The sequence below is a fragment of the Callithrix jacchus genome, chromosome 6, assembly GCF_049354715.1.
Source record: "Callithrix jacchus isolate 240 chromosome 6, calJac240_pri, whole genome shotgun sequence".
NCBI classification, from domain to species: Eukaryota; Metazoa; Chordata; class Mammalia; order Primates; family Cebidae; genus Callithrix; species Callithrix jacchus.
In genome coordinates, this window is record NC_133507.1 from 7,218,919 (window position 1) to 7,243,934 (window position 25,016).

General features: G+C 52.8%; 1 protein-coding gene across 46 annotated transcripts in view; it reads left to right on the forward strand.

The window, feature by feature from the left end:
• Window positions 1–25,016, forward strand: part of APBA2 (amyloid beta precursor protein binding family A member 2) — a 220,867-nt gene that overhangs the window by 37,533 nt on the left and 158,318 nt on the right. For 26 of the 46 annotated variants that reach the window (XM_035306452.3, XM_035306465.3, XM_054258236.2 and 23 more), the window contains one exon: window positions 2,624–2,733. The exons of 4 other annotated variants lie outside the window; for them this stretch is intronic. The gene's annotated coding sequence lies outside the window, so the exon portion shown is untranslated. The remainder of the gene's footprint in view (window positions 1–2,623; window positions 2,734–25,016) is intronic. 16 more of the 46 variants (XM_035306455.3, XM_078375933.1, XM_078375942.1 and 13 more) reach the window with 1 other exon arrangement.

Genomic DNA, 25,016 nt, shown 5'->3' on the forward strand with positions numbered 1-25,016 from the left:
CAGCTGGGCCTGTGCAGGATCCCAGTGGGAGGGGGCTTGCTTCAGAGGCTGCTGCTGGCCCTGGTGTCACCGTGGTGGCTGAAGAGCAGGCGACTGGTCACTTGGTGGCCTGCATGGGGTTGATGTCCGGGTCACTGAGCGTTTCTGTCCCGTCCACTCACTGCCAGGCTAGGCAGGGCCGCTTGCCAGTTCATGGTGGGGATTATCTGAGAGTTGCTGGAGCATTCTGCACTTCCCTGCAAACCTTGTACCTGGGTGGACTGGGGGAGAGGCTGAGCCAAGGGAGGGAGGCAGGATGCCGCCTGTGCCCTGCAGGGCACTGCGACACGCAGAGAGCCAGGAGCCTGAGCCCCACCCGAGGTTGTGGAGTGGAGGGAGAATGAACAACTGCCAACTCCCTCGTTCGCAGGCGCTGCACCTCTGCCCCTGGTCAAACCGGCTGTGTGCTTAGCCTCAGGGGCAGCCTGCAGCCCCGGGGCAGGTCACGGTGGTTTTGTAGTGTGTTGTGGGGCCGGCATGTGGCTCTTGGCACAGTGGGGCAGGCCAGGCTTTCTCTGGCTCGGGATGCAGGCCTGGCTCTTCCCAGAGCAGGCAGAGGTCAGGGAGGAGCTCTTTCCCTGTGCGTGTCTCCTAAACAGTTTCATCAGCACACCCTGCAGCAGGGACCTGGTGAGCATCCTGCAGCCAGCTTGCTTGTCCCGGGGGGCTGTGCATGTTCGGCCCTCGGGGCAACCTCTGTATTTCCTTTCTGGGGGCTCCCAGATGAGCCCTGCTCCCCCAGATTATCCTGCTCCATATTGATGTGATAACCCCCTCCACAGTCAGAAATGTCTGGTGGTCCCGTTTGTCCGTGGGATAAGAACGGGCTTGAGCATGTCTGTCCGTGCTCCGTGCGGCATCAGTGGCATGTTCTGTGGCTGTTTCCTTCCTCTGTAGCCCAATATCTTTGACCCCCAGCCCGACGCTCCCTCTTCACCCACCAGAGGCCCTTGCCCAGCCTTGGCAGTGGCTTGCATTTATCTGCCTTCTTCAAGGCTGCATTTGAGGGTCTGCTGGCCAGCAGTGTCATCTCCAGCCTATAAAGTGTGTGCCCTCTTGGGACCAGGTAGGAGCCTGCGAGGAAGTGGGAGAAGTGGTCATGCGTGATGGTGAGGACCGAAAGAAGACAGGGCTGAGAAAAGTGTGACTACCCCCAGAATTCAGGGATGCTTGCACCAGCTGGGATTTGAAGAATGAATAGGAGTTTGCTAGGAAGATTCTAGAGGAAGAACAGCAACAGAAAGCTTCCCACATGGGCACAGAAGAGGTGAGGCACAGATGGCACAGGGACATGGTGTGTGATGGGCCAGGCAGCCATGGGCAGGGTCTAGGCACAGGACCTCAGGTGCTTTGCACACCGTGGCTTGGAGGCAGTGGCCTTGTCATGTAGCATTGTGCCCGTATGGGACCCTTTAGAGTCCCCGGCTCTTGGTGTGCCCCTCATGCCTACACCACGGTGGGGGCAGGCAGGTGGGGTTTGGGCTGGGTTTCCCCCAGATGCACAGTACTCCCTCTTGTGCTCCATATCAGAGTGGTCCCATGGTGTGGGAATAAATGTTGGGGTTTAGGAGACCTCCAGCTGGGTGGCCTGCTCCCAGGCAGGAAACAGATTAGAGGAAGTAGCAAGTCGGAAGGCAGCAGCTGCGGAGGAACCTCGTAAGGAATGGATGTCAGCTCCCTTGTTTGACGTGGTAGAAAGATGAGGGTTGAGGGGTTGGGAGCAGGTGCTGGAGCTGGGGCCTGAACCCCCATATCAGTGCTCTTACCATTCTTTATGATAAGGGAACTGAGACACAGGCAGGTTACACAGTCTTAGCATGTCAGTGGCAGAGCTAGGATGTAAACCAAGGTGTCTGTCTCTGCACCTCAGTTCTGTGTGAAGTCCAGGCAGATGTCGCTGGTCGGTAAGGGGTGCTTTCTGAGCGCTGATGGTTACCTGCATCTCAAGGAGAAACAGTGTCACTTGCTAATCTGATGGCTCCTCTGGGCACCAGCACGTAGGCACCATGACCCTTTCTCGGCAAGGGGTTTGTTAAGTGTGTGTGTGGTAGAGCATCCCCCAGCCTGCTACGTGTGGCATGCACTATTTTAAGATAAATGACCCAAATTCCACAGTCTCTGTATCTCATGCAGCATTTTGTAATTTGAAAAAACAAGTTGGGAACAGAACCTTGATGAATGTGTTTCATTTCCTGTCAGAGCAAATGAAACCTGAAATATGAATGGCACCATATTTCTCTTACCTTCCTACGAAAGGGCTTGAAAAATGCATTCCCCACGAGCCTAGCACGCAGCCCTGCTGCCCGTGGCCCAAAAGCATTAGCTGACCTCTGAGAATAAACACGAGGTTTCACTTGAAGACTTGGGGAGAATCACAGTCAGCCTGTGACTTGGTTTTTCAGATGTTGGGCCGCTCTGGAGAGCCTTGGAGTTCCAGCTGCTCTAGAGGTTCTGGGGAGGGAGCTATTTGCTCCCCAGCGTGTGGCCCGTCATTGCCACCTATGACCGCCCCTCTCTGGTGAATCAGTGGTTTCCTTTCTCGGCTGGTTGACACTTAATTCATTTGTGCTCTTTTTCTTTACAGTCCCCTGAATACTTACGCACTGCCGAATCTCCTGTGGCCACACCAGCAAGAGGCCAAGACTGTCCTGTGGACGGACGGGGTGAGCCTCTTCTTGCGCCTGGGGATTCTGAGTGAGTAGAGCCCATCACGGTCACCACTGCTCTCGATGTGGCATTTGTGCATGAGTCTGGGCTGATGTGCAGCCAACATGGCCTCACCTTTCTCACACAAAAGCTTAAACACAGCTATACTAAATATTTTTGCTCCCTGCTTTTACAAACTTAAATTTATTTTGAGGTGAAAGGAAGAACAGCCATTTGTAGGGGACCACTTGCCAGGAGAAGACCGTGGATTTCCTGTCAGTCTGACTTTGAGATCCGGTCCCTGGGACACCCCAGGTCTCTTCTCCCAGTTGCACTGAGTGCCTCTGTCCTCCAGTGGAGCTGTGCTGCTTCCTGGGGCAGCTGCTCTTCCCCACAGAGTGCAGATGGGCCCGGGCATCCTGGTGGTCAGTTCTTCCCAGGGCCCAGGAGGAGGGGCCCACAGGAAGTGGGCAGGCTCTTTACGCCTGATCTGGCGGCAACAACAATTCCTAAATTCTGTACCCCAGGCTGCTCGCCTTGACCCAGGTGGCCAGTCCCAGGCGTCGCCAGCCTGAGCAGGGCACACCCCAGGGGCAGCAGCCGGGCAGCCAGACACACTGGTGGTCACCACAGTTAGTCCCCACAAGGCGATTATGCAAGACACTCTGGCCATGTTCTGCACTGGGACCTCAGGACCGTCATCTGCTGGGCACTGCTAGTGACCAGGCCTAAGTTAGTTTCCTGGGGAAGTCTTTTTTTTTTTTTTGAGACAGTCTCTGTGTCTGTCGCCAGGCTGGAGTGCAATGGCGCGATCTCACTGCAACCTCCACCTCCTGGGATCAAGCAATTCTCCTGCCTCAGCCTCCCAAGTAGCTGGGACTACAGCTACCTGCCACCACACCCAGCTAACTTTTGTACTTTTAGTAGAGACTGGGTTTCACCATGTTGGCCAGGATGGTCTTGAACTCCCGACCTCAGGCGATCCTCCTGCCTCAAACTCCCAAAGTGTTGGGATTACAGACCACCACGCTGCCCTGGTAGCACAGTTCTAAGCTTGGCCTGACCGTCTCCCCGTGTCTCTATCTGTGCATCCAAATTTCCCCTTTTTAGTGAAGACGGCAGTCATATTGGATGAAGGCCTACCCTACGGACCTCATTTTAACTTGATTATCTGCAGAGATCTTATTTCCAAACAAGGTCCCAGACACAGGAGCTGGGGACTGGCGGAGACAAAATTTAACCCCTGACAAGTCTCCTACCGGGGCAGGGCCCATTCTTGAGCTGCCTGCGGGGTCTGGTCTTGGGAGAAGCTCAGCCCCCTCCCAAGACCAGAGAGCATCTTCCACAGCCGGCGATTGTCCCGCAGGAGCCCCGTGCCCAGCGGAATATCTGGGTGCAGTGCACAGCAGGGCCACAGCTGTGTCACAGCCATGCTCTGTCATTTAGTGGGCCTCCTGAGCCACGTTGCAGCTGCCTGTTCTGACACACCGGCTTCCCCACAGTTTTGATCTGTAACCAGACCCTGTTCCCAGGAGCTGGCTCGGCACCATCCTGCTCCGCACCCTGTCTTAGGGAACATCCTGACCTGCCCAGCCTGTCTTGCTCCTGCTTCTCAACCCAGAGCAGTCCAGCTCCTTCAGGTATTAGGTGAGACCTCAGAAGCAGGGACGGCAGGATGTATCCCAAACACACCATGCATTGTGCTGAGGAAGCCACGGTCACTCTCCTAATGGTTCCTAGGGGTGAGGAAACTGAGGTTGTTGCTCACGTGGTAGAACTGGAATTCAAAACCTCAGCCACGCCTCTGTCACCACACCATGCCCTGTGCAGGACGCTGGGGAAACCAGGAAGCTAGGATGGGCTTGTGCCTTGGGATACTTACCCAGACCGCCCACCCTGGCCCCCTCACACCGCAAAGGCTCGGTCTGCTTTTTCTAACCTAGTGTTTGTGTTGTCAGTATGGTACGTATGCATATTTTAAGATGTCAAAGAGTTTTATAAGGTTTATGAAAAAGATAGCAGGCCCCTGGCCTCCCAGACCATCTCCCCACAGCCCCTGCCCCGCCCACTCCCATAGACCACCACTCCAAGCTCTTGCTGCTTCGTCCTCTGGATTTATCTCCACATTTGTAAAGAATATGGGCATGCTGCTATTTCTTAGTCCCCTGTGTGGTCAAGATGGTTTAACTCATAGATTCCCTCTTGAGAGCTGCTCCATCTAACGCTAACCCTAACTGTAATGTATAGAGTTCTGTCATCATTAGGTGAATCCTTACGCAGTGTGTAGGATATCAGTCAGGATAGGCTGCCTCATGAGGCAGGAACAGACATCCCCAGAGCTGAGAGAGTTCCATTTCTCCAGCCTCCTGCCCTGGGGGTGGGCGCTGAGTCTGCGGTAGGTTTGGGTGGGGGAGGGGCATCAGTGCTTAGCAGGCAGGTGCTCACTGGTGTCACAGTGTTCCCCGCCCTCCTCTCGTATGGAACCTGTGGTGCCATTTCACCAGGATATCCCTGCTCGGGGGTCAGGGTGTCCTCCTCTGAGTGGCTAGGGGTCTGACTGCTCCCGCCCCCTGCTTCCTGCCTCACTCCCTTTCTGAGCTGGTATCTCAGTGCTTGGGCCCTTCGGGGTTTTAGAGGTGAACTGTGAGGCTGGACATGAAAAGGCTTCTCTGCCTCCCCCTCTTCCCCAGGACTCCTCATCCCTGTGTGGCCTCAGCACTTGGTCTGGCCAGATTTGCAGGTACCGTTGTCATTTCTCATTCTCTGTGTTGGTTTTGAGTGATTTCAAGAGAAGATGCAGAAAGGCTGTGACCCCACCTCTAAAAGCCAACAGTCAGCCTGGCAACCCTTAAGCCTGCTCTAGTGGGCTTCCCGCCCTGTCACTCCACTGTGACAGGCCCCACAAGGACAGACCCAACGCAGGGATTCTGCCCTCACCTTCCCGAGCGCCCGGCAGCCCTGGTGCTGTTGCTTTCCCTCTCCCCTCCTTGTTCTCAGCCTCGGGAGGAAAGTGGCCAGTTTCTCACCATTAGATATGATGATGTCTGTAGGTGTTTTTAAAAATTTAGGTAAAATTCGGCCGGGCGCTGTGGCTCAAGCCTGTAATCCCAGCACTTTGGGAGGCCGAGGCAGGTGGATCACGAGGTCAAGAGATCGACACCATCCTGGTCAACATGGTGAAACCCCGTCTCTACCAAAAATACAAAAAATGAGCTGGGCATGGTGGTGCGTGCCTGTAATCCCAGCTACTCGGGAGGCTAAGGTGGAAGAATTGCCTGAACCCAGGAGGCGGAGGTTGTGGTGAGCCGAGATCGCGCCATTGCACTCCAGCCTGGGAAACAAGAGCGAAACTCCGGCTAAAAAAAAAAAAATTTAAAAATGTAGGTAAAATTCATATAACATAGCCTTAGCCATTAGCCATTTGAAAGTGTATCATTCAGTAACACGTAGTGCATTTGCAGCGTTGGGCACACACCGTCTGTGTCTAGTTCCCACACGTTCCCATCATCCCAGAGGGAAATGCTCCATTAAGCAGTCACTCCCCAGCCCCCAACCCCAGTCTCTGGCAACCGCAGTCTGCTTTCTGTCTTCATGGATTTACCTATTCTGGATGTTTCCTATAAATCAGAAACCATATACGTTGTAGCCTTTTCTTTCTGGCTGCTTTGACTTGGCATAAAGTTGACACGATCATCCATGTTGCGGCACTTACCAGAACTTCCGTCCTCTTTAGGGCTGAGCAGTATTCCACTCTGCACGTGCACCACTTTTGTGTGTGCCCTCAGTTGATGAGTTTGGGTTGTTTCCACCTGTTGGCTGTCAGGAGTCATGCTGCTGTGAGCATGTGTGGACAGTGTGTGTTTCAGTACCTGTTTTGACTCGTGTGTGTGTGTGTGTGTGTTTAGGAGTGGAATTGTTCCCTTATGTGGTAACTCCGTGTTAAACTTTTTGAGGAACTGTCAAACTGTTTTCCCCTTCAGCTGCACCATTTTACATTCCCACAGTAGTGTGTGAGGGTTCTCACTTTGCCCATCCTGGCCAGCTCCTTAGTTTCTGGTTTTTTGTTTCTTTGTTTCATTATGGCCGGCCTACCGGGTTTGAAGTGGGATCTGACTGTTTATTGGCATTTCCTGAGTAGGTGTTTTTGTAGATGGTCTTTATCAAGCTGAGGATGGGCTCTGCCTAATTTAGTGAGTGGTTTTTAATCGGAAGTCGGTGTTGGGTGTTTTGTCAGATGCTTTTTCTGCATCAGTTGATCTGATCATATGATTTTTTCTCTTTAGTCTGTTGATTATATCCATTGATTTTTCTCATGTTGAACCAACATTGCAACCTTGGAAAAAATGCCACTTGGTTATAGTGTATCCTTCTTTTTAAACATTATTAGATTTGATTTGCTAATAATTTGTGGTGGATTTTTAACTTGTTTGCTCCTGAGAGGTAGTGATATGTCATTTTCTGATAATTTTGGTTTTGATGTTGGGATAATTCTTCATAAAATTATGAAGTGTTGCATTTTCTTTCAATTTCTGGAATAGATTGTGAAGAATTGGTGTAATTTCTCCCTTAAATGTTTGGTAGAATTCACCACTGAAACCCACCTTCCTATTGCTGACTTGAATTCCACTGTAGTGTGAGAACATGTTTTTATGATTTTCCTGACTCTCACTCCCACCTGAAATCGTGCGTGTTATTTGATGATTTACTCAGTTGCCACCAGGGAACTGTCGTCAGTGTTCCCTCTCATCCTTGCACCCACAAGATGGCCTGGCACCCTCTGAATGAATCCACCAAAAGGGATAAATGAGGAGGGCAAGCCACCTGGCTATGGGTGGCTGCTCAGCTGCAGGATTTCTCATGCTTGTGGTTTCAGTGAATTTGAGACACAGGTGAGTGAGGCTGCCAATGAGCGACTCCCAGATGTCCTCAACAAACAGAGGAGTGATTGTTCAGGTCCAGGGGTGCAGCCCTTCCCGCCTGTCACGGGGAGCTGATGGGCTGTCTTTAGCATGGCACTCTGTGTGGTGTTGGCGCCCAGGCTTCCCTGGAGCAGCAGGTTGGCCCAGTCGACACAGAAGAAACAGGGGGCTTTTCTGTGGTCACTTCTGCATTGCCAGTTGTTCTGTCTCTTCCCGTGGCTGAACCTTCTGTCCGCACCTGTCCTGTATCCCCAGTGCTTGGTTTTTGAGATTGCCATAGTGGAACTTGTGTGCACGTTGCAAAAAGCCAGTTTACCCCCATTCTGCATGTCTTGTTGCTGGTCCCGCTGCCAGCGTCAGTCCTCATGAGCAGATTTCTAAACCGTCACCATCTGTTCCTCTCTTAATTGCAAGTGTAAAAAATATTATTTTCCTAATTCCGTTAAGGGGAGGGAGAATATGTATTCCTAAAGACCACAGTGCTTGTATGAGGAAGCGCAGACCTGCCGCCCACCTACTAAAGGAAAGGTTGCTTCTGCCCATCATCAAAGCTCTTGAGCAGTTATTTACCTAGAGGGTAAAACTGGCCTGTTCACATCTCTATAAAAACGAGGCAGAAGAAGGTGGAAGTAGCTGAGTTGGTGACATGGAAGGGGGCAAAGGCTATGTCTCCCATCCCTCACCGACACTGCAGCTCCCCAGCCCTCCAGCCCCCACCAGTATAGGCGGGAATGGTTGGGTGGGGGTGCATCGTGGTGGTCCCTGCTGCTGCTGGGGCTGTTTCCAGAGGAAGGCCCAGTTTCAGGCTTAGACTCCTCCCTTAGAAGCCCATGAGGTCCATCCGGGTGGGTGCTGAGTTCTCCACGATGGGACTAGGATAGAAATGAGTACCTTGACCTTCACTGTCCCTCTGAGCCGGCCCTGGGGGAGGGCTTTTTTCCTGCTCAAATTCACAATCCAGACAGGCCCTGCAACTTTCTGTCACTCTAAGGCAACAAAAGGTTCTTTGGTTACTTTCAGTCCCAGCAGCCATGAAAAGGCGTAATTACAGACTCTTTGAAGCTTCTCCCACCCGGCTGGAGTCTGACCTGTCCTGGAACTGACCGGGGAGGGAGGGCCTTGTGTCCCCTTCTCTCTTCCTTTGCCTCTGTTTTTGCTGGCCAGGGAGCGCCCCGAGGGATGGAGTGTCTGGGGAGGGGGCAGTCTTCTCCACGAATGGGCTGGGTGGCACTTCCAGGGTCCGGCAGGTGCTTCATTTGGACCTCCTCTCTGGGGACCCTGGGGTGGCTTTCTCAGAGGTGCCCTTGCTGGCAACTTGCAGCTCATCCCTGCAACCCCGGGGGAGGCCTCGCTGGGCTGATGCTCTCAAGTGCTCCCCAACCTCCCCTGTGTCCCGAGGGAGTGCTCCTGGGCTGTTTTCAAGGCAGCCCCGGACTGGCCCCACACTGGTAGGAGGGCTGTGTTCCTTCAAGGTGGCCCCTCGGGTGGTCCCATGCTATGTGAGCAGCAGGCAGCTCCTCCTTGGGTTGCTCTCCCTCTTCCCTTGTGAGGCAGGTCTGGTCATGGCCTCTTGCCTCTGGAATTCTCAGGAGACCCAGGTGTTGGCCCCCTGCCCCCAGACACTGGGGACTCGGTGCAGCCCTCCTATGGGTCAGCTAGAAGCCCTGTTTGGGAGTCAAGGTGAAGCCACTTCCCCAGCCCCCTCCATGGGGCACAGCCCTCAGCAGAAAGTTCCTGCTCCTCTCCTAGTGCCCTGTAAGGCAGAAACCATGCGGGGTGGGGAGCTAGGAGCATTTGTTGCTGTGGGAGGTAGGCGTGCTTGTCACCTCTCCTGGCCCTCAGGGCAGCAGGACAGCTTCCATGAACATCTCCCGCTGCCAGCGGCCTCTGTCTAGAGACTACTCGAATCGGTCCCCTGTTGCTCCCACACCTTAGTGGGGGCCTGGGGACGGGAGGCTATGAGGAGGTTCCAGAGCTGAAGCCGCTGAGACTCAGAGGGAATCTCGCGCCACTGCCCCCTGCGCTCCATCCCCTAGCAAAGTGGGGCTGACAAGGGATGACCTTGCATCCTTGGCCTTTGTTTACTGGGACCTGGTGCTGGTGCCACCACGGGCCCAAGTCATCCACCGCCCTTTCAGCAACGCAGCGCTGCTCTGTAGGGCCCGGCCGGGGAGGCGGCTGGCTTTGCACAGGTGGAAGATGATGGCCATTTCCAGAGTCTGTTGCCAGGCTCCACACAGTTCAGGAGTTGTTTCTCCCTCTCAGGGTCCAAAGTGGTCGTTGCAGGAGTTTGGCAGTACTAAGGGTTAATTGGGATGCTATTGCCTGCGTTTGGCTTAGAGAGAGGAACGTTTTATGTTTATTTAAATTAACAGTAATTTAAAATTACAATTTTAGTCTTAATTGTATGTATTTGGAGATCCCATTTGAGTCTTTGGAAATAATTGCAGAGTAATATTTTGGGAAGTCATATTACAATGCACAGACGTTCAAGTGGAAAAAGTGCCTGTGGGTGAGCCTCGGCCTGGCAGAGGGGCATCCAGCACAGCTTCCACAGCACGTGGCCCTCCCAGATGGGTCTGAGCATGGCTGCAGCTGAGACCAACCCTCCTTTCTGTGCTGTCCATCCCAGGGAATATGGCCACAGGGGCCACAGTTGCCTAGAGTGACCTGGTGTCAGAATCAGTGTCTCTGCTTCTGGCAAGATGTCCTTGGGAGGGGAAGGGAACCAGCCAATGACATAGGGGGTAGGAGGAGTGACAGGGTAGAGCAGACACTCATGCTGGGAGAAGAGAAGTTCACAGTCACCAAGGAGCGGGTTTTCCGAACCCTGGAGAGCTGCAGGGGATGCCTGAGGTGCCTCTGTAGCCACAGCACGAGATGCTGACTTCGGTACGCTAGTGCAGTTGCAGACCCCACACCTAGGAATCCTGGATGTAGGTGCTATGAGGTGCCCATCCCTTGAAGTGGGTAGGGTTGAATACCCAGAAGGCAGCCCTCCTTGGGGCACACACCCAGGTGCTTAGAGAGAGACCCTCTCCTCTGAGCACGTGCAGGATGCGACATGCAGGCAGGCCTGGTGCTGCAGGCTCAGAGATATCCGTGGGTTTATGTCACCCTCTTGATCCACCAGGGCGGTAAAAGCAACATCCGGGGTGGCTTAGCCTCCTGCAGGGCCTGTAGCAGGACAGCCAGGGTTCCCTGCTGGTGGAGGTGGTGGACGGTTCCCCAGAGGGTCGGTCCCATCTCGCCAGCAGAAGTGACCTGTGTGGCCTTAGTGGCCAGTACCACCTGTTGTGGTAGTAGATTTTTTAAAGCCAGATCCCACTGTGGCTGCAGAGGGAATGAAAATAAGGGGTTCTTTGCTGTGATCTGATGCTTGCGTTCTGCAAAATCCGTATGTTGGAATTCTCATCCCCAAGTTGATGGGGCCTTTGGGAGGAGGCCTTCGGAATTCTTATCCCCAAGGAGGTAGGGCCTTAGGGAGGTGTCTTAATTTATATTCTGCTGCTGTAACAGAATACCACAGATTGGGTAATTGTTTTTTTTTTTTTTTTTTTTTTTTGAGACAGAGTCTTGCTCTGACATCAGTCTGGCACAATCTTGGCTCATTTCAACCTCTGCCTCCTGGTTCAAGTGATTCTTCCGCCTCGGCCTCTTGAGTAGCTGGGACTGCAAGTGCTCACCACCACGCCTGGCTAAGTTTTGCATTTTTTTTTTTTTTTTTTTTTTTTTAGTAGAGACAGGGTTTCATCATGTTGGCCAGGATGGTCTTAATCTCTTGACCTTGTGATATGCCTGCCTCAGTCTCCCAAAGTGCTGGGATTACAGGCGTGAGCCACCGCGCCCAACCCAGATTGGGTAATTTATAATGAACTGAACGTTATTTGGCTCATGGTTCTAAGGGCTGGGAAGGCCAAGATTGAGGGTTGCGTCTGCTGAGGGCCTTCTTGCTGCGTCCTGACATGGCGGAAGGCATCATATAGCGGGCGAGAGAAGGAAGGGGCCGAACTCATTGTTTTATGAGGAATCTGCTCCTCAGTGACTAATCCACTCTCGAGATAATGGCATTCATGATGGGGGAGCTTACAGGACCTACTCACCTCTTAAAGGTCTCACTTCGGCCGGGCGCTGTGGCTCCAGCCTGTAATCCCAGCACTTTGGGAGGCTGAGGCAGGTGGATCACGAGGTCAAGAGATTGAGACCATCCTGGTCAACATGGTGAAACCTTGTCTCTACTAAAAATACAAAAAACTAGCTGGGCATGGTGGTGCGTGTCTGTAATCCCAGCTACTCAGGAGGCTGAGGCAGGAGAATTGCCTGAACCCAGGAGGCGGAGGTTGCGGTGAGCCGAGATCGCGCCATTGCACTCCAGCCTGGGTAGCGAGCGAAACTCCGTCTCAAAAAAAAAAAAAGTCTCACTTCTCCACATTGTTGCATTGGGGATTAAGTTTCCAACACACAAACTTTGGGGGGCACATTCCAACTATAGCAGTGAGTGATCAGGTCCTGATGGTGGAGCCCTCAGGATGGAATCATATACCCTTTTAAAAGAGGCTGCAGAGAGATCCTCCCGCCTTCCACCATGCGAGGACAGAGTGAGAAGGTGCCGCCTCTGAGCCATCACGTGGTACTCACCGGGCACGGAATCTCCTGGCTCTCTGGTCTTGGACTTAACGAGCCTCCTGAACTGAGACAAGTCAATTTCTGTCATTTATAAGCTACCCAGTTTATGGTACTTCGTGGGAGTACCCTGAATGAACTAAGACTCCCTTCGAACAAATGTCCTGCTTTTTGCAAGAGTGTGGGGCTCACGGTCTGCTGGTAAAGACTGTTGTAGGAGCAATGGCAAGCCCACGCTGGCTGGGATTTTCAGACCTTATCATTGAGTTAGGAGTGAAGTCCTCCACCTGAGGCTTTGTTGGTCTGAAGTCAGGGTCTCCTGGAGCCCCATAGGTTATGCGCTTGGTCTGTGGAGCAGTTTTCTCCAGAGCACCCATCCCTCCTCTGCCATGTGCCAGGCTCAGCAGGGACTGAGGATAGAATAATGACGGGCACAGCTCCTGCCCTGGAGGAGTCCACAATCTTGGGTTTGATGCTGGAGCGCAAGGAGGACAGCTCACGAGGGCAGAGCAGAGGGCCCGGGAAAGTCCCGGGAAGAAGTGATTGTGTGCGTAGGCTGCAGGGCTAGAGGCAGCCCAGGAGAAAGGGGGGCATGGGCTGGGGTTGGGGGTAGTTCCAGGCAGAGAGAGCAGCTTGCACAGGGGAAAGTGAGGCACGGAGTGGGTGGCCCCTTCCCCGGTCTCTAAACCTGGGAAGAGGGGGCTGGGGAGAAGAGACGGGGTGGAGGAGAGCAGGACTCGCAGGCTGGCCAGCCCTCCATGGCCTTTCGAACAGAGTGAAGAGCTTGGACTGTGTCCTGTGTCCTGGGGCTGGGGCCACTGCAGGGTTTGGAGTCGGGAGGGACTCTGGAGCTTGCTGTGTGTGATCGTGAGTGCGAGGTGGGAGGCAAGACAAGCAGCTGTCGACTCCTCTCTGCAGGCAAGTGCCTAGGGCTCCGTGTAGGTTCTGATTGGGCAAAGTAGGTGCCTACCTGCCTGGAGTCCAGCTGTCTTTGTCTGGTCTGTAGACCCTGTTGTCAAGCCAAACGCTGGTCTTTCTGAGATAATTAAAAGGGAAGACTTTAGAGGCAGAACAAAGACCTTGCAGTGACCAGTGACCTCCCCATGGGGTCTAGGTGGGTGAGGTCTGTTGACACCTGTGTGAGAAGGCAGGAAACCAGAGGCTTGCTGCCAGCCACAGACGCCACACTGGGTTCTGCCTAGGCTGTAGGTGCTTTGGTTCCTGGATTTGGTGGTGGCTCAGGGCTGTCACTTGTCAGTCTCAGTGTTTTATCCCCTGGGGCCTCCCCGGAAACACAGGAGATGGCTCATCTCTGAAGGACTGCCCCATGCTGTGCCCAGTAGCTTGGTGGCCCAGGGCTGTCACAGAGGTGGGTTATGGGCCACATGGGCCGAGCTCATTTCTGTCCTGCCACCTACACCTTGCTATGGTTGCTTTGGTAGTTTCCCCAGCAGGAGAGCAGGTGGGAGGGGAGGCAGGTCCTGGCACCAGGATAGAACCTGGAGATCTGGGTGTCCTCTGCTCTGTTGTACTGACCAGCTGCATGCTTACGGAACGAGGCCAGACGTTCTCAGTGCGACCAGGGCATGATGAGTGTAATCCATGGATGATGCCCACACAGTTCCTGGCATGCTCAGTGTAGCCTAGTCACTGTAAGAGAAAAAAAAACAGGGATTCTCCATGTCCCTGCAGAGTGAAGTAGAACGAGGAGAGACTGATATTTCTCTAACACTAGCTTTATATGGATTTTTGTGCTGGTCGATACTTCCCTAAATCGCAGGTTGCCTTAAAAGAGAGCAAGAGCCCTGCACGGTGGCCTGGACCCTTGGGACCCCCCTCCATTCGACGCACCTCATGGCCCAGTCTTTACCTGCTCAGCATGCACAGCACTGCCTGTGGATTTAGAACGTGTCATCTGCATGGCAAGGATGGCAATGGGGAGTGGGACCCTGCAGTTTAGAGTCCAGGCAGGTGGCTTTTAATTTGCCCCTGTGGGATCTGGATTCTAGGGCCTCTGAGGCACAGAGGAGGAGTCTTCTGGGCTGTTCAGGTCAGAAGGGGGTTTGGATCCACTGGTTCTGTGCCTCAGAGGCCTGAGCTCAGTGCTGCTGCTTTCTGGGCCTCCGGGATGTCTGAATTGCTGGGGGTGACCCTCTGGAAATGGACAGCAGCTGTTCAGGGGGTGTGCAGAGGAAGCAGAGGCATCTGGGGCTAAAGTTCAAGGTTGCAGCGCCCATCCTAGCAGGCAGGGCTCAATCTGGAGGACTGGCGGGGGGGTGGCGGTGGAGGAGTCATCTGGGCCCTCCCCTCAGCCTCTCACCAGACACTATAGATTCAAGGCCAGGCCTGCATGAGGACAGCCACCCGGTCTCGGCTGAGGTTACAAGAAGGGAGTCAGGGCGAGGGCCAGTGAGTTTGTTCCTAATTTGGGTCCCCTCAATGTCCAAGAGAAGAAAAGCCTTAATTTCCGTCCAGCTAAGTTTTATACTATTTTAGTTCGCATTCTTTAACACCAGGTTATTCATGCAGACCACATGTCTGTAAATCAAGATGTGTGCTTAGGCAGGAAGCCGTGTTCCCACACCGGCGCGGTGAAACGCAGTGCGGGCGTCGAGATCCATTTTTGGTCTTGATTTTGTTTCGTTATGTGTTTATTTGATTGCTTGCAGAAGAATGAAGGTTTTTGGCCCTCTGGAAATTTTTTTTTTTTTTTCTCCTGAGAGTTTTTCCAATCTAGTAGAAAACAGACACAGACTCCGGCTTGCAGTGATTGGGGTGTTAGAAGCTGCCCTGCACATTTTAATGCGGAAGACGTGGTGGTTTTGCGTGCGCTCCTCCGGTTGCGCCCCACGGCTCTCTTTCTGCCAGCCCTCTTGCACATTTAGTTCTTGAAGAGATGTTCTAAAGAGAAGCTGTGGTCCATTCAGTCCCCAGCCTGCTGTCCTTCTGTGACCTGCCAGCCGGCTTTACTTAGGGACCTATGAGCACCTCCTCCTAGGCTACAAAGTCATGGGCAGGAAAAGCATCTGTGCACAGCCAGGAGCAGAGCACCCAGGCCTCGGCCTGTCTCAGAGCCCGTGTGGGACCTGGTGAATGGCTGTTTAGGTCAGAAACGGGTTTGGATCCACTGGTTCTGTGCCTCAGAGGCCAGTGTAGCCCCTAGTGTATCCCGCAGAAGAGACAGCAGCTCCAGTCCCAAGACACTAGTGCCAGTGCGTTGGGCACGTGTGGGGTGCCTGCTTGGCCATCTCCTTTGTTTCTCTCTCTAACCTGCTGTCCCCTACAGAGGGGAGCGAGGAGGCAGAGAGTTGGCTGATAACAGCCAGTGTCCACAGAGCCCCAGGGCTCCCTGCCTGGGCGGTGCCACCTAAGGACAGGCAGATAGACCCCGAGTAAAGTTAAAGGGAAACGCAGTTGGAGTCTCTGGTGGTGACAGTGAGACCTGGTGGGGGATGGGAGGCAGGGGCCCTCTTGGGACAGACAGGATACCAGGGGCCAGTGACAGAAATGGTCCCCAACCCGTCGTCACATGGAGGGTGGCCTCCCCTGGGAGCCCTGTGCGTCTCTGAGCCTCAGTCTCCCTTCCTCCAGTCTGTAAAATGGGTGTAATAAAAATGCACATCTCAGTAATAAATCTGCAGAAAGAGAAAGCAGTTCACAACTGCAAAGCATTATTCAGATCTTCCTGGTGCTACCTCCAGGATAGTATGCCTCTGCTATCTCAGGAGACGCAGGCCTCCTATGTGCCTGGTGATGGTCTTGGTCACCAGAGCCACTGTCCACCCCTCTGTACCAGGGACACTCTGCTGCCAGGAGGGGCACCAGAAGAGGCGTCGTACAGTGGCGTGCTGAGCCAGGATTTGAGGTGCTTCCTGCCTCTTCCGCTTCCTCGTGGGCTGGGGGCGCTTTGCTCAGATGGTGCTGAGGAAGAAGGGCAGTATCTAAGGATGTATTGACAGTCACGGTCAGGTGCACCATCTTCTGAGGGACCAAACCCTTTCACGACAGTTTTGTTGTGACTGAATTTCCATGTCACAGAATGCGCTTGGGGTGTGGCTCTGAGCATCTCTGGCAGGTCAGTTGGAGCTTGGCTGCTCTGGGGGGCTGTGCCCAGGTTCCCTCAGTTCCTGAAGCTCGGAGGTTGCAGGAGAAAGGGCCTCCTGGTGGCTGCTTACTCTCTACCCCGCTGTTAAGTTCCTGGTCACTAGAGTTAGGCCCCTAACCCGCTCTGGGCCTCAGGGATTCCACTGAGGATGGAGGGTGTTGGACTGACTTGGTTTCTTTTTTTTTTTTTTTTTTTTTTTTGAGACGGAGTTTCGCTCTTGTTACCCAGGCCGGACTGCAATGGCGCGATCTCGGCTCACTGCAACCTCCGCCTCCTGGGATCAGGCAATTCTGCCACAGCCTCCCGAGTAGCTGGGATTACAGGCACGCGCCACCATGCCCAGCTAATTTTTTGTATTTTTAGTAGAGACGGGGTTTCACCATGTTGACCAGGATGGTCTCAATCTCCTGACCTCGTGATCCACCCGCCTCGGCCTCTGAAAGTGCTGGGATTACAGGCGTGAGCCACCGCGCCCGGACCCTGGACTTGGTTTCTTTAACTCCATTCCTGTGGCCTCTCTGCCACTGTGTGCACATCCCCCACCCTCCACCTGAGAAGCAGGTGTCCTGAAGTCATTAGGGATTTGGACCTAGTTATTAAAAAGCAGCCAAGTAGCCAGCACCCTTAGCAGCCTCCAGGGCAGACGTTGCTAAACTCTCAGATCACAGCGCCCTGGATCTCAGCGATTCACGATGTTTCTAAACCAAAACACATATCTGACAACTCTGCGTTTTAAGTAGCTGGGTCCAAACCACATGGTATTTATGTCCCAACAACTTGGAAGCCGCAGGAGAAATAATACTCATAAATTGAAACGAATATATTTCACCCTAAACCACACTTAGAAACAGAAGTGTGCCTGCTCAGTGAGATCGGCACATTCTCACTTCCTGTTCCACGCTGACTTTTTAATGGGACTTGCTGTTTACATTTTTTTAATTTTTAATTTTTCTATATATATATCATAGTCATACATATTTTAGAAGTACGTGTGATTTTTTTTTTTTTTTCCTTGAGACAGCGTGACAGAGTCTTGCTCTGTTGCCCAGGCTGGAATGCAGTGGGGATCTCAGCTCACTGTACCCTCTGCCTCCAGGTTCCAGTGATTCTCATGTCTCAGCCTCCTAAGTAGCTGGGACTGCAGAGGTGCACCACCACACCTGGCTGATTTTCATATTTTTAGTAGCAATGGGGTTTCACTATGTTGGCCAGGCTGTTGTCTCAAACTCCTGGCCTCAAGTGATCCGCTTGCCTTGGCCTCCCAGAGCTGGGTTTACAGGCATGAGCCACCATGCCTGGCCTACATGTGGTATTTTGATACAAGCATATACATTTTTAATTGTGGGAAAGTACCTGTAACATAAAACACCATCTCCGTGATTTTTAAGTGTAAGTACATCAGTGTTGTTTAGCAATCATCACCCTCATCTAGCTCCAGAACGTTTTCATCTTCACAAAACTGAAATCATGTGCCTGAAACAGTACCTCTCCTTTCCCCCTTCCTGCAGCCCCTCTGAGCCACCCCACCGCTTTCCCTCTCTCCGAGTTCATCTCTCTAGGTACCTCATGTAAGTGGAATCATGCAGCCTGTTTTCTTTTGTGACTGGCTTATTTCACTTCACATAGTGTCCTCAGGGGTCATGCGTGTTGTGACATGAGTCAGAATCGCTTTTTTTGTGTGTGTGGGAATAACACTCCATTGCGTGAATATGCCTCATTTTGTTGATCTGTTCTTCTGCTCCTGGACACGTGGATCGCTTCCACCATTTGGATACTGTGAATAAGGCTGCTGTGAACAGGGGTGTGCAGATGTCTGCCCGAGTTCCTTCTCTCCGTTCTTTTGGGATATGCCCAGAAGTGGAATGACTGGGCCATATGGTAGCTCTGTTTTAAGTTCCTTGAAGTGCCATACCATTTTCCACAGCAGCTGCACCATCTTACGCTTCTATTATGCCAGCAGTGTAAAGGGCTCCAGTTTCCTCAAATCCTCACCAGCACTTGTTTCTTCATTTTTCTTTTCTTTCTTCTTCCCTTTTTACATAGTACTATCCCAAGCGTGATAGCAGGAATTTGCTCTTAATTACGGCAGCTTCTGGCCTCACAAAGATATCTTTAAGAGGAATGTAGTGTGATCTCACCTTGGAACTGAGAGCTGCCTCGAGGCCTTGGTGCATGTGGTGCTGACAGGTACCGAGGGTCGCTGCCTTCCCCGTGGGCATCTGGGCTATGCTGCCATGGCCCTGTGGGTGCAGCAGCCCCAGGGTGCCTCCATGCAGCTTGGGAACCAGTAGATGAGCAGATGAGCACAGAAACAGAGCCATAAGGACTGGGGGGAGCGTCCAGTCCATAGTTCCGTGCAGAACCACGATTCACGGAGGCAGCTGAGGGGTGAGTGTAGTGTACGTGGCTGTGGGCTCCGTCTTCGTGCTTACAGCCCTACAAAGTGGGAGAGAACAGGAGAGATGGGAGAGAAAAAGTTCTGTGTGGTTTCCCGGAATCCCGTGGGTGGTGAGAGTCTCAGCATTGTTATTCCCAGCATCTTTTGTGTGTAATGTGAGATGAAGCAAGTGATCTCCGATGTGATTTTTTTTTTTTTTTTTTTTGAGATGGAGTTTTGCCTTGTCACCCACGCTGGAGTGCAGTGGCATGATCTTGGCTCACTGCAACCTCCACCACCTGAGTTCAAGCAGTTCTCCTGCTCCAGCCTCCTCAGTAGCTGGGACTACAGGTGGGCGCCACCATACCCGGCTAATTTTTTGTATTTTTAGTAGAGACGGGGTTTTTACCATGTTAGCCAGAGTGGTCTCTATCTTCTGACCTTGTGATCTGCCCTCCTCGGCCTTCCAAAGTGCTGGGATTACATGTGCGAGCCACTGCACCCAGCCCTGATGTGATCTTTTAACCTTGAGGACCGTGACCAAGATTTTCAGTGGGGAGGAGAAATGAGATAGAGAGGACAGGTGCTCCGGGTTAAGAAAGCCTCTGGAAAACTCCAGCAACAGCGCGAACCTGTGACCGAGCCCTGGAGTGTTCCCTGGAGAGGCCTGGAATCAGTGGCTAACCCAGTTACGTCCAGCCCCGTGGGGCCCTTCTCCTATCTTGACTTTCAGTTTTCTGCTGAAAGAAGCTGGGGCTACTTGGACAAATGGTTGGTGCCAGGTTGGAGGCAGGAAAAGTACAAGTTGAATGTGAATGCTTCATCATAGCAGATAATACAGGAGCCACCCAGGACTGTGAGGTTGTGATTGTGCTGGGAGAGAGCATTAAAATAAACTATTAAAATCAAAGACCACGAGGATAGTGTTTAAAGGACTCGTGAGCTCACCTGACGAGGCCGGAGATGGACAGTCTGAACATCACTAAGAGTAAAAATTGGGCCGGGTGTGGTGGCTCACGCCTGTAATCCCAGCACTTTGGAAGGCTGAGGCGGGTGGATCACAAGGTCAAGAGATTGAGACCATCCCAGTCAACATGGTGAAACCCCGTCTCTACCCAAAATACAAAAAATTAGCTGGGCATGGTGGCGCGTGCCTGTAATCCCAGCTACTCAGGAGGCTGAGGCAGGAGAATTGCCTGAACCCAGGAGGTGGAGGTTGCGGTGAGTCGAGGTCGCGCCGAGCCGAGGTCGCGCCATTGCACTCCAGCCTGGGTAACAAGCGTGAAACTCCGTCTCAAAAAAAAAAAGTAAAATCACAGTGGGGTTGAGATTATGTTTAAACCCATGAGTTTGTAACGATACTCAGGAAACAGACCTAATCCATCACCTTTGGACAACGCCAGGGAACCAGTTGTTCATTTTTGAACACTAGTAACGAAAGGAAAACTCTGAAATATGTTTCCTGCTTTTCCTGTGCAGGCCACACCACTGGGTGAGCAGGTGGCAGGTCGGGAGGTTCTGACGGAACCTCTGAGTGTAGAAGTGTCCCGGCACATCAGTGCATGAATTCACAAGCTGGGCACTTGGTGGCCCTGGGGCCTGCTGCCATCCCGGAAGGGAGGAAGAGCCACCCTGCCCAGGAGCTGGTCTGCTCTGATTCTAACGGGGATCTCATTTGGCTTCCAGATCCAACCACCAGTTAGCAGCAACACAAAGGACAGAGGACGATGTTCAGCTGTGCTTTAGGCACCTGGCCTTCCAAATCCCACCCGTGGGAAATGCTGGGGGACAAACGGCTCTTCAGTTAGTAACTTGTAAGGCAGGAAAAATAAAGTGAGAGGTGGAGGCACAAGCGATGGTTAAAGGGACACGCCAAGGCACACATGGTGTGTGTCTAGGGATGTGCGCCGGGTGGCGAGACACGGAGCAAGGGGGCTGTGATTGCCTCACAAGCAGGGTGTGGTACAACCAGGGCATGGTGACGGGCACACAGGGAGGCTGGGTCCCGAGGGCTGGAGCGGCGTAGGGCCCCTCTTCTTCCCCGTCTGAAGACTGTAAAGGTTGTTTCGTAGCCATTTATTAAGCAAAATATTTACACTCTGCTTTCTAAAAAAATGAAATTATTTTAACAGCATGGAAGTCAAAGGAGGCCAGGCACGGTGGCTCATGCCTGTAATCCCAGCACTTTGGGAGGCCGAGCTGAGCAATCACAAGATCAGGAGTTCAAGACCAGCCTGGCCAAAATGGTGAAACCCTGTCTCTACTAAAACACAAAAATTAGCTGGGCATCGTGGTGCACGCCTGTAATCCCAGCTGCTCGAGAGGCTGAGGTAGGGGAATTGCTTGAACCCAGGAGTCAGAGGTTGCAGTGAGCCGAGATCATGCCACTGTACTCCAGCTTGGACGACAGTGAGACTGTGTCTCAAAAAAAAAAAAAAAAAAATAGTCCGAGGAAGAAGTGCCCAGAAGTGGTCTTGAAGCTGCAGGTGGGCAATTGTGAACTGTCTGCCTGCAGGACGCGGTGCCTTGTCGTGGGAGCGCCATCTCCGCCACTGCAAGCCTGCTCCTTCCTGCAGCACACGAGCTCACTGCTGCTGTTTCCCGGGTGTTCTGTCTTCACTCCGACCCACTCACATATTTGTTGTCTGGTGTCTGCGCTTTACTAGGAGACCTTGGAGTTCTGTTGTTGGCTGTGACCTCATTCCATTTTCTTTCCCATAAGGAATGGTGTCGGGAAAGCTTTCCCGATGACTCGATGGTCACTCACGCCTTTTGGCCTTTCCCGTGAGCGGTGAATGGGGAGCACGTGGAATATATGGCTGCCGTCTTTGGTATTTCCTAGGGAGGGACTCAGTGTGGTTTGTTGCAGGCTGAGCTCACCCTGAGGCTGGTTGTTGGACCCACCTGCCTGGTGCAGGCTGCCGGGGTCTTCCTGCTGGCGTGGGATCCCCCCTTGCTCCGTGTCTCACCACCCGGCGCACATCCCTAAACACACACCATGTGTGCCTTGGTGTGTCCCTTTTAACCACCGCTTGTGCCTCCACCTCTCACTTTATTTTTCCTGCCTTACTAGTTACTAACTGAAGAGCCGTTTGTCCCACAGCAAGGCCTCTTCCTCCTGTACCCATCAGACCCAGGGACACATGTGGCTCCTTCTCCAGTAAGTGACCTGGGAGGCATCCTCATCCCAGGACCAGCGTGAGCGTCCCCAGGTGTACAGGCCAGAAGGACATGCCCAGTTGTGTGGCTGCCTCTTCCCTGCAGGGAGAGAGAGAAGGCGCCCTGGGGCTCCTCCCTCAGCTGGGCCTGTGTTGTCCCCCAAGGCCCATGGCCACTGGAGCAGCCCCTGAGTGACTCTGCTCCTTCCTGGGCCTCGGTTTCCTCCTTCTCAGTGGGGGCTTCTGCCTGGGAGATGTTTTCACCCCTCTGATTTGTGCATGCTGTGACTCACCCAAAATTACAGAGCAAAGCTAATGAAATCGGGAATTTATAAATCCCCCTTCCTCCCTCACGCACTTCCCGGAGTTTTTGAAAACTACCACTTAGTATGAGACAGTGTCCCTCTACCTAAGGCCACAGGGGTGTCCGTGGCCTGACTGATTTCTGGCCGGTCAGGCTGGGTGAGCTCCCATGGCGTGAACAACATGCTAAAGACTTCTTCCCTGCCTCAGGACACCGCTTCCGGCCAGGCTCCAGGGCTCACAGCTCGGACCTGCCTCTGCCCGGGTGTGACATGGTCCCCTCTGCTCACATGCCACGGATCAGAGCTGCCATGTGGCCCAGCCTAGGGATGCTGAGAAGCATGGGAGGCTCCCAGGCTGTTCAGTGAGCAGGACCTGCCCATGCCATCTCCTGTCCATGCCCAGCATCTGCGACTTCCAAAGAGTGTCGGCCTGATTTTTTGCCCTGAAGAGCTGGCCCTTCCTTGTTCTTAGGGAGCCTGATGCTGCTTCTGAGCACACCACAGCCACGCAGGAGGTGCGGCAGAGTGGGTAGAGATCCACCGGGCACCTCGCAGCCAGCCGTGGCAGGACTGTTGGGACTCTGTAAAACGAGGTTTCTGTTTGGTATAGGGACGACCGGAGGGGAGACTAGCAGAGCATAAGTATTCAACCAATCATTAAAAAGTTAAGTCGGAAGCAATGTAAGCTCAGGACGTCTCAGGGTGACCTTGGCCACTGACCGTTGTTCAAGTTTGAAATCACATCGATTCTCACGGCTGTCCAAGACTCTTGAAATAACCCCTCTGGCTGACGTTGCGATGGCTTTGTCAGCACTCCAGGATTTGGGGGTCTGATGGGAAAATTTCATGTTACAAAAAAGGGAGAAGTGCAGTTTTGTGTGTTTAGGGTGGCTGGTGGCTAGACATCTGAAAATGAGGGTCCCTGCTCATTCATGATGATGATGATGATTCATCTGAGATGATAGTCACCCTGTGTCCCAGGCTGGAGTGCAGCGGCCTGATCTTGGCTCACTGAAACCTCTGCCTCCCAGGTTCAAGCAATTCTCCTGCCTCAGCCTCCGGAGTAACTGGGATTACGGGCACCCGCCCCTGCCTGGCTAATTTTTGTATTTTTAGTAGAGATGGGGTTTTTTGGCCATGTCAGGCAAGCTGTTACTCCTGACCTCAGGTGATCCACCTTGGCCTCCCAAAGTGCTGAGATTATAGGGGTGCTGCTCCTTGATCCCCCCCACCCCCTTCCAAGAATGTTGTTGGAGGGAAAACATACTCTCCAAAGAGGAGATCCCGTGTTTACAGCCGTCTTAGATAGTCGTGACAAGGACGACTCTGGGCGGACAGTGTGAGGGTTCCGCCTCCCAAGGCTGTTTGGTGTTTGTGCCCACACTGGGTGTGACGGGTTGAAGCGGTGGGTAACAAACCTATTACTGTTATGCAAATGTGGGCGGCATAGTTGCATTCTTCATGCATATGTCTCTCCCTAACGAGTTTCAAAATCTTAATTTAGATCTTGGTTTTATTACAGATAGGATTCCAGTTGAAAGAGAGTATGTCATTCAGAGACTGTGGTAGACAGAAAAGTGGTCTTTAAATATGGCCGCACCCTAGCCATGGCACCTGTCAATCTGTTACTTTACATGGCGGAAAGGACTTTGCAGATCTGATGAACTTAGGGATCTTGAGACGGAGAGATTTTTCTAGATTATTCAGGAGGGCCCTTCTAATCGTGGTGACCCTCATGAAAAGGATGCTGAAGGGGTTATTGTCAGAGGAGAAAGTGCTGGGACAATGACAGTGGAGATTGGAGTGATGCACTTTGAAGATGGAGGAAGGGGCTACAAGCCAAGGAACGTAGGTGTCTTCCAGAAGCCAGAGAAGGCAAGGAAACAGATTCTTGCCTAGCGCTACCAGAAGAAACCAGGCCAGTCAACATGACCTTAGCCCAAGGAGACCTGCCTGGGATTTCTTTCTTTTTCCTCTCTTTTTTGTTTTTTTTTTTTGAGACAGGATCTTGCTCTGTCATCCAGGCTGGAGTGCAGTGGTGCCATCTCAGCTCACTGCAACCTCCACCTCCCGGGTTCAAGCCATTCTTGGGCCTCAGCCCACCCGTGTAGCTGGGACTACAGGCACATGCCACCGTGTCTGGCTAATTTTTGCATTTTTTTGTAAAGATAAGGTCTCCCCACATTGCCCAAGCTGGTCTTGAACTCCTGGGCTCAAGGGAGTCCACCTGCCTCAGCCTCCCCAAATTTTGGGGTTATAAGCATGCCCACCACGCTCAGCTCTGCACAGGCATTCTAAACTATAGAACTAAAAGAGTGTAAATTGGTATCGTCTGAAGTCACTAGGTTTATGGTGACTTCTTTTTTTTAACGTAGTTTCGCTGTCACCAGGCTGGAGTGCAGTGGTGCCATCTCAGCTCAATGCAGTCTCTGCCTCCTGGGTTGAAGTGATTCTCCTGCCTCAGCCCCCTGAGTAGCTGGGATTACAGGCACGTGCCACCATGCCCAGCTAATTTTTGTATTTTTAGTAGAGACGGGGTTTCACCATGTTGGCCAGTATGGTCTCGATCTCTTGACCTCGTGAACCACCCTTCTCGGCCTCCGAAAGTGCTGGGATTACAGGTTTGAGCCACCGCGGCCGGCCTGATTTACGGTGACTTGTTACAGCAGCCATAGGAGGCTAACACACAGACCCAGGGTCCAAGCCTTTCATTTGCGACAATGTTGGTCAGTTGTTCTCCCCCATCTTGGGACTCCCATTTTGCTCAAGTCCTGTGGCATCATCCCTCTTTTCCTGGAGAGCAGGAGCAGACTTCAGTGCCCTTGCAGCTCTTGGGAGGTGCAG